General features: G+C 45.0%; 1 pseudogene across 1 annotated transcript; it reads right to left on the bottom strand.

Annotated features, from left to right (window-relative positions):
* Positions 1–2,741: 2,741 nt before the first annotated feature.
* LOC308649278 (tubulin beta-2A chain-like) lies at positions 2,742–7,478 on the bottom strand (annotated as a pseudogene). Its single transcript, XR_014024417.1, has 5 exons — positions 7,380–7,478; positions 5,466–5,564; positions 5,029–5,139; positions 3,891–3,986; positions 2,742–3,246 (listed from the first exon to the last, which is right to left on the bottom strand). The product of XR_014024417.1 is annotated as a tubulin beta-2A chain-like (transcript).
* Positions 7,479–7,936: the final 458 nt, after the last annotated feature.

The following is a 7,936-nucleotide window of genomic DNA, read 5'->3' as shown; positions in this document are numbered from 1 at the left end:
AAATGATCTACCACTAAGCTATACCTCCAGCACCCTGAACATCCATTTTTAATAAAGATACCAGTCTGAGCCTTTCAAAATTGAAGATGCTACTCCTGGTTGGATATCAAATTCTCTTTAAGCTTTACCCCTCAAAAATGTAATTGTGGGGGCTGGGGTTGTAACTCAGTGGTAGAGCATTCACCTAGCACGTGCAAGGCCCTGAGTTCGATCGTCAGCACCACATACAAAATAAATAAATAAACAAGCAAAATAAAGATATTTAATATAAAAAGAAGAAGTAAGTCCTAGTGGGAAGAAGTTAGGTCATTGGAGCCTGTCCTGGATGTGGATAGTGAAATCCTAGCCCCTCTTCTTCTTTCACTTCCTGGAGAACTTTGAGGTACTTCTTTCACCCTATTAGTCTCTCATAATGTACCATGCCACCACAGGTCCCAAAACAAAAAGCAAAAAAAACATGGACTGAAACCTCCAAAACTGTGAGCCAAAACAAGCCTTTCCTCTTTATAAGTTGTTTATCCCAGGCATTTTGTTACAGCAATAGAAAGCTAACACAACCACTTTCTCTGTGATGCTCTCATTAGGTAAAAATGTTCCCTCCTCCCTGTACTATTGCACTCTCCTTCCCTATTATCCTCAGCCCTGGTGCATGAGGTTGTTCATGACAAGGAGGTATTACAGTAGAAATGAACAAGCAGCAGCACTCCTAAGTGGGGAGTCTAGGCTCCATTTGAATCTTCTCCACTCACCAAACCCTAAACCTCTGCAGGTCAATGGGTACCTCCCTGCCCATGGATTTGGCCTGTTCTTTGAAGTTCCAGGACCCTCTGTGGAGCTCGTTCCTGTACTTTCCAACTGTCTGGCTCCCTCCTTACCTACTCTCTGAATACAGGCTTTTTCCACATTTCTGGGTTGCCAAGGAATCTGGGTGGGGCCAGCCCTGCTGCCCTCCGTCAGGCCAAGCCAGTGCCAAGAGTGCTGGTCATGGCTCCAGAAGCCCCAGAGCCCAAGATCCGCTCTGTTTCACTTTCAAGGCAAATGGCATTTATGGAAAGGTTGACGTCAACATTTTCCTCCCTGTGGCAAAGAAGCAAGTTAGACTGTGTAGAGCCTAATAATTCTACCTTCTGCTGAGAGTGCGCAGGGGCAAGGCAGGAAGGGGAGGGGTGGGGGATGGGCTGTAGACCCCCAGGGGGCCCTGGCCCAGTGACTGCTGCCTTGGCTGCTCTTCCTTGAGGGTCTTCCCAACTAATCCAGGCCTAACCAGCACCCCACCCCCTGCTGGCATTTAAACAATGCCCCACCCTGCTCGGCACTGTCTCAAGAACAGTCTTTGCAGAGGGAGAAGGTAAATTCATGAAAGACCTAGGGAAAGAAGCACTTACAATTTGGAAGGCTAAATTTTTTCCAGCTATAAAAGAACATTGATTTTCATTTCTTTTAAAGGTGTTTATTAGACCTTGAGCATTTAAGTTATGAAAAGATCCAGACTCCAGGGGCGGCCTCCCTTGTGTGGCTGGGGACCTTCAAAGGAACTCCAAATTGTCCCTGGTTCTGTGGTTCCTTCCTTTGTTTCCCATAGTACTTGATTTGACTGTGTAGAAATGATGTTTCTTCAGTTATTTATGCCTAATTGTTATGTAGGCATGATAATAGGCATCATTTTAAGATTAAATTTGTTTTTTTTTAAAGTTGGTTCCTCATATTTGTGGGTTCCCCATCTGTGGGTTCAACTAATTGTAAATCAAATGTATTTTTTTTAATTGTGTACTGAATATGTACAGACTATTTCCTTGTCATTATCCCCTAAGCAATAGCATAACCACTATTTACACAGTATTTGCACTGTATCAGGTATTATAGGTAATCTGGAGAAGATTTACATTATACAGCAAGAAGTGGCCGGTTATATGCAAATATTATACCATTTTATATAAGGCACTTGAGCATTTGCAGATTTTGGTATCCACTGGGAGGGTTCAGGAACCATTCCCCCTTGGATACCAAGGGATGACTATATTTGATGCCACAAATTCTGTTGCTAATAATGTGATACCATGAAGAGTTTGCTGCAGGTCACTGCTGTGGGCAGCAAGGTCTCAACCCAAGGGATCTGTAAGAGACAAGGTAGAACAATTCAGAGGTGGCCTACCAGAGAGGCAGGGATGCTAGGCTACTTAGCCTCCAATCTGTCCTTAAACAAGTCCTCCTTCCAAAGAAGCTGACCAGGCTGGGCAAATGAGTCCTGGGGCAAGTTACAATTGTTTGCAGTGGGAAGTCATCAGCATGTCCATGAAGAGTGAGGAACAAAGACATATGGGGGTGGGGGTGGGGTTGTCCAACAATGGCTGCTACAAAGACATTAGCTAGAAAGTTTCTTTACAGCTCCAAAGATGTGGCTTTTAGTCACTGTGCCTGGTGCTGGCCCTCCACATATCATACCTGTCTTGTTATCTTTCAGGGACCTGCTGTTCCCATGCTGGCCCATTGAACATTTCCAGTTCCTCTCTGACCCCTAATGAAACAGGATTTGGGACTCTTTCTAATCTAGGCAGTCACTGGACTCAGAATTGAAGGAAAAGGCCCAGGCTGTTCTCAATTGTTTTCATTGTCCTTGCTTGAAGCCTGTAAAGATGCAGGTCTGACCACCAAGGCCTCATCATAATGGTGACTCAGAGGAAGCCTTGCCAGTTCTTTGAAGAGCTGCTAAGAAATATCTCACCCTCCCCACCCTTCTGCTGTTAGCTTTGGGATGCTAGAGAAGGACATGACCTCTGCTGGGTGAGCTTGAGGTGCTGCTGGCTGCCCCTGCTGGTCAGGGGTGCGAAACCCGGCATGAAGAAGTGCAGGCGGGGGAAGGGCACCATGTTCACTGCCAGCTTGCGCAGGTCTGCATTCAGCTGGCCAGGGAAGCGCAGGCACGTGGTGACCCCGCTCATGGTGGCTGACACCAGGTGGTTGAGGTCTCCATATGTGGGCGTGGTCAGCTTCAGGGTGCGGAAGCAGATGTCATACAGGGCCTCGTTGTCGATGGAATAGGTTTCATCTGTGTTCTCCACCAGCTGGTGGACAGAGAGGGTGGCGTTGTAGGGCTCCACCACTGTGTCTGACACTTTGGGCGAGGGCATGACGCTGAAGGTATTCATGATGCGTCTGGGTACTCCTGGCGGATCTTGATGATGAGCAGGGTGCCCATGCCTGAGCCCCCCAGAGAGTGGGTCAGCTGGAAGCCCTGGAGACAGTCATGTTATGCTCAAATTCAGGACCCCCCCCAAAAGACCACCAGAGACCAAGATGGATGTAAGCAGCAAAGAGGTGTTTATTGCGAGCTAGCTCCGTCCTCTGCACTCACACAGCAACTGGTGACGCTGAGAGGCCCCAAGCCTAGGGTTTGCAACAGTTTTATACATTCTTTGGGGAAGGCAGGGACTTCACATACATCATAGCATCTCTTAGCAAATCATCACACACCACGGGAAAATCATAAAACAACTCTAAAACATGATTAGCACATTCACTGGCAGGAACAAGTTGGGTAAGGGTGATTGGCTAGTACAAGAAGGGGATTCATTTGAACTTATTGGTTCGAAGGGCATACATGCTGAACTACATGGTTTCCCAACATGTTATCAACCACCATAAACTACTGGGAGGGTCATCTGGCATTCCAAGTATTTTCCCTGTCTCATGCTGATTGGTGGTTGCTAGGGGGTTGCTATCGGTCCTCACCTAGCCTGAGTCAGGGATATCATCTCTCCTGTTTGTAGATAAACAACTCAGCAGGGTGGGTCTGTGCTTAGGAGTGCTCTGTGGGTCTTTCCAAGGACAAGGGTCACGCCCCCTTCCTTGGACAGGCTTTGCTCTGAGGTAGAGGCTGGTTTTTCAGTCACAGCTCTCTGACTCCTTCCTGACCAGGACCAAGTCCACCAGCTCAGCTCCCTCAGTGTAGTGGCCCTTTGCCCAGTTATTTCCTGCACGGCTCTGGCCTGCCAGAGGAAAAGAAAATATTAGCCACAGACACATAAGGAATTCTGGATCCTATCATTTGAATTGTGGTGGAAAAGACAGGTCTAGTATCAGATGGCAGATTCTTCTTCAAATATGATTTTGTTACTTAAAGAAAAAATTTTAGTGTACTAGTGACCTTCAAACTCACTGGGTTGGGAGGGATGGGGAATTATGTTCAATGGATACTAAGTTACAGTTAGATGAAAACCGGTGTCTCTGGTATGCCATTGATCATAGGGTGTGTATAGATAATAATATTTGGTACTTTTCAAACAGCTGCAAGAAAGAATTTTGAAAGTTGTCACCATAAAAAAAAAGATACAATATAGAGGAGATGAAGATGTTTAACCTTCTTTAAACATTACACAATCTAACATGTATTAAACATTAGATGGTAATCCATTAATATGTACAAGTTTTATATTTGTATGTATTAGTTTTTAAAATAAAATTAAAATAACTTTTTAAAGTTTTTAAAGGTTCAGGGGGAAAAAAACCTGGGATAAAGTTTTTAAAAATTGAGGAATAAATAGGGTGCCTTTAACAAAACCCAAATGCTTGTAATACTAAGAACAGAACCTTCTGTAAACACTCTAATTAGGTGCAATTAAGCAGGCAAGGGGAAAGCAGAACGGGATCAGAGAAGAGGGGCTCTAAGCATCTGTCTACACCTTGGTCATAGCTGTGCTACTGGCCTTTGGCTTCTTGAAATAGTTACTTGTGGTCACCTTTGAAATTATCTGTAGCCTATAAGCCCTGTTTGAAGCTCTTCTTGTTCTTTGTTCTTTCCCTTTGGAGGCTGCTCTGTAATGGAGGCCACTGCAGTCTCTGCAGGCTGACATTCACACACAGAGGGACCAGAGACACCACCTCCCCTAGACTGAATCGGGTTAGGCCAGGAGTGGGGCTATCTGTGGACACAGTCTCCCCTCAGCACTGAACTCTGAGAACAGTAAAGTGTGTGGCTATTAGGAAGAAGGTGAGTCACTTGGCCACCTCCCATGGACCATGAGGACATACCGAACACGAAGTTGTCTGGCCTGAAGATCTGGCCGAATGGTCCCGACCTCACTGAGTCCATGGTGCCAGGCTCCGGGTCCACCAGGATGGCCCGAGGTACATACTTGTTGCCTGTGGGAACAAGAGCTTAGATCTGGGCTTGACAACCAAGTCGTGGGCAAGACTGTGCTGTATGCAGCTCTCACAGCACAATTCATTACAGAAAATTCCAGCATTTGACACAAAGGGAGGAAAAAGAAAAAGAAGATGCTGAACATGCTTAGTCATGCCAAACATGCAGGAGTCTTAAGGAACCAGTAAGCTCGTTCTTTTTTTTTTTTTCTTTTTTTGCAATGTGTATTTTCAATGAATATGCAAGAAGCATTTGTCATTCATATGCTCCTAGGACATTTCCTCTACCCACATGTGGAAAGCAAGGTTCACGTTCAAATACTCACCAGCAGCTTCATTGTAGTACACGTTGATTCTCTCCAGCTGCAGGTCACTGTCTCCATGGTTATGCCAGTGCTATTCTTATCGCTGATGACCTCCCAAAACTAAAATGAAAAGGAATCGCAGCATCAGAGCCTGGAATCCTGTCACTGAGGATGACCTTGGAATAGGGGCTACCATAGTCAGTTGAGTCCTAGACAGTGACCAGAGAGCTGCTGGCCCCATTTCCTGCAGCAGCTGCTGCAAAGGGGCTTAGAAATCTGCAGAGCATCAGCCATATTGTGGCCACAGACTGAAAGGCTGGGAGAGGCAGTGAAGGAGAGAGCACAGCAGATCCCCTTCTGAGTGGAAGTGGATGCAGGGGAGCTGTCACTCCAGGCAGGGCTGAATGTCTCTGCATCCAGGGATGGATGCCTTGGCATAGCTCTCAACTGCACAGTTTTATAACACTGACATATATTTTGGCCTCTGGGCACTAACCATAGAAAAATGAATGGGTTAGGTTAGAAAGGAATCTGAGATTACAACTGGGCAACAGTGGAAGGAGCTGCCAGTAAGACTGCAAACCCCATTGTGAACTTGCAGCAGGAAAGGATGGAGGAGACATCCTTGTACAGGTGCCCACCCACAACCATGCACCATGCCTGCTGCTATCTCCCCACTGCAGCCTGAAATTATAGCACTGCACAGTGCTGTCAGTTTCCATCTCACAGATTGAAGAAGATCATTGTGTACATGTCATCACATCTAGACTGTGCCCATGTTAAGAGAATCTATCTAAATCCCTTGTCAATATGAATTTATGGTCAAATAAAAACAAATCCAGTTTTAGATAAGAAGAAACTGATTAAAAGGGCCACTTTGATTGGCCAAATGCTCTGGTCTCAGTAATGTGAAAGTATTCAAAGCCGATAAAGGTGTTTTTTAATAAGGATTGATGAGCAGGTCTCACACAAATTTTGTGGAGACTCGGGGAGCCAAATGAGTGAGCAGAAGCAAGGTGGTAAGATCAAGTCTCTTCCACAGGAAATATTATTCTGTATAGTCAGTCGATTCTGAGACCAAGATGTTAAAGGGACAGTGCTTAGGAGCAAGTAAAACTTTAGGGACCTTAAGCAAGGATAAATTCTGACTATGGTTTGGTGAAGCCAAAGTAGTGGGTAAGAAATGGGCAATTGAGGGCACTTAGTCATTCTTCCATTGCTTCAGACCCACAAAAATCTACCATCATATGCCGTCACGGGTGGAATAGGCTTCATTGCAAAGCTGAGGTTAGTTCAGTTGGCTCTTGTGTGGGTCAACCTCCACGTTCCTGCTGTTCCTGCGGAGCCAGCTACTATCTGTTGCATAAGTTGCTATACTGTCAGGTTTTAGAGGGTCTCAGTGATCAGGCATTTACAGAGAGGTATACACAGAATATTATAATAATAATAAAATAAGTACTAAAAGTTATATTAAGAATAAAAGAAAGATTTGAGGTGTAAAAGGAGCTAGGTGTGAAGATCCTACAATGTTGGGCCTGGAGCATCGTTAAATATACAAATGAGGGTGACAGTGACGATTTGATGAATTTCCTGATTTGCAATCTGAGTATTTTGGGTGATGGCGGAGACATCATAGAGGTCTATGGGGACACATGCACAACATTACTTCTAACTACACAGTCACAATATCCTTTGGGAAGCCAGGATCATGGCCAATGCCAGTCAGTTGCTGGGGACTGACCACAGGAGTTCCTCAGGTCTCTAGTGACGTTGGTATCTTTGGTAAGATTGTCCATACTTCTGGCAGATCATGGACAACATGGGAGTCCTGGTGAACTTAAGAAGTGGTCTACAGTCAGCAGCTCCAGGGACAAAGCATATCCATCCATGATCTCCAGTGACATCATGTTTTCTCCATTTCCTCCCAAATCTTACCTTCTTGTTCTGTGGTTTCTTAAGAATCAGGTGGAGAAGGAAGATCACAACCTCTTTTCTGGGGCTGAGATTCTGAGCTTCAGCTTGTAGATATAACATGTTTTTGTAGACCTTTTGGATTTTCCAGTGCCTGGCAAACCTAAATCAGAGGTAACAGTATAGCTAAGGTGAGAAAAGAAGGTTGTCTGGTTAAAGATTTGATAAGGGCTAGTGAGACTAAGTTTTATTCATATCTCGTCTAACTATCAGGCACGCTTCTACCTTTTCTCTCTAGTCCCTTCCCCATGAGATTCAAGAGATAATATCCACCCAAATCTTTCCCCTCTCTTATGGACAATGTCCCAAATCCAGTGTATCAGAGTTTCCTTATTTAAACTTCCTTAAATTCACTTCTATGAGCCTCCCCCCACCCAGGTCTGTTCTTATGAGGATAAACAATGCCTACGGCATGCATCCCTAGGATCAAGGTGCTTCAGGGGTATCCTGATGATGGAATTTGGATGCACAAACTGGGATATCCACAAATGTGCACCTAAGGCACTCTAAAAACTCTGAAT

The sequence above is a fragment of the Spermophilus citellus genome, assembly GCF_964194105.1.
Source record: "Spermophilus citellus genome assembly, chromosome: 5".
In the NCBI taxonomy this organism is placed as follows: Eukaryota; Metazoa; Chordata; class Mammalia; order Rodentia; family Sciuridae; genus Spermophilus; species Spermophilus citellus.
Note: the sequence above shows the minus strand (reverse complement) of the source record. Positions and strands in the feature narration are given on the sequence as shown.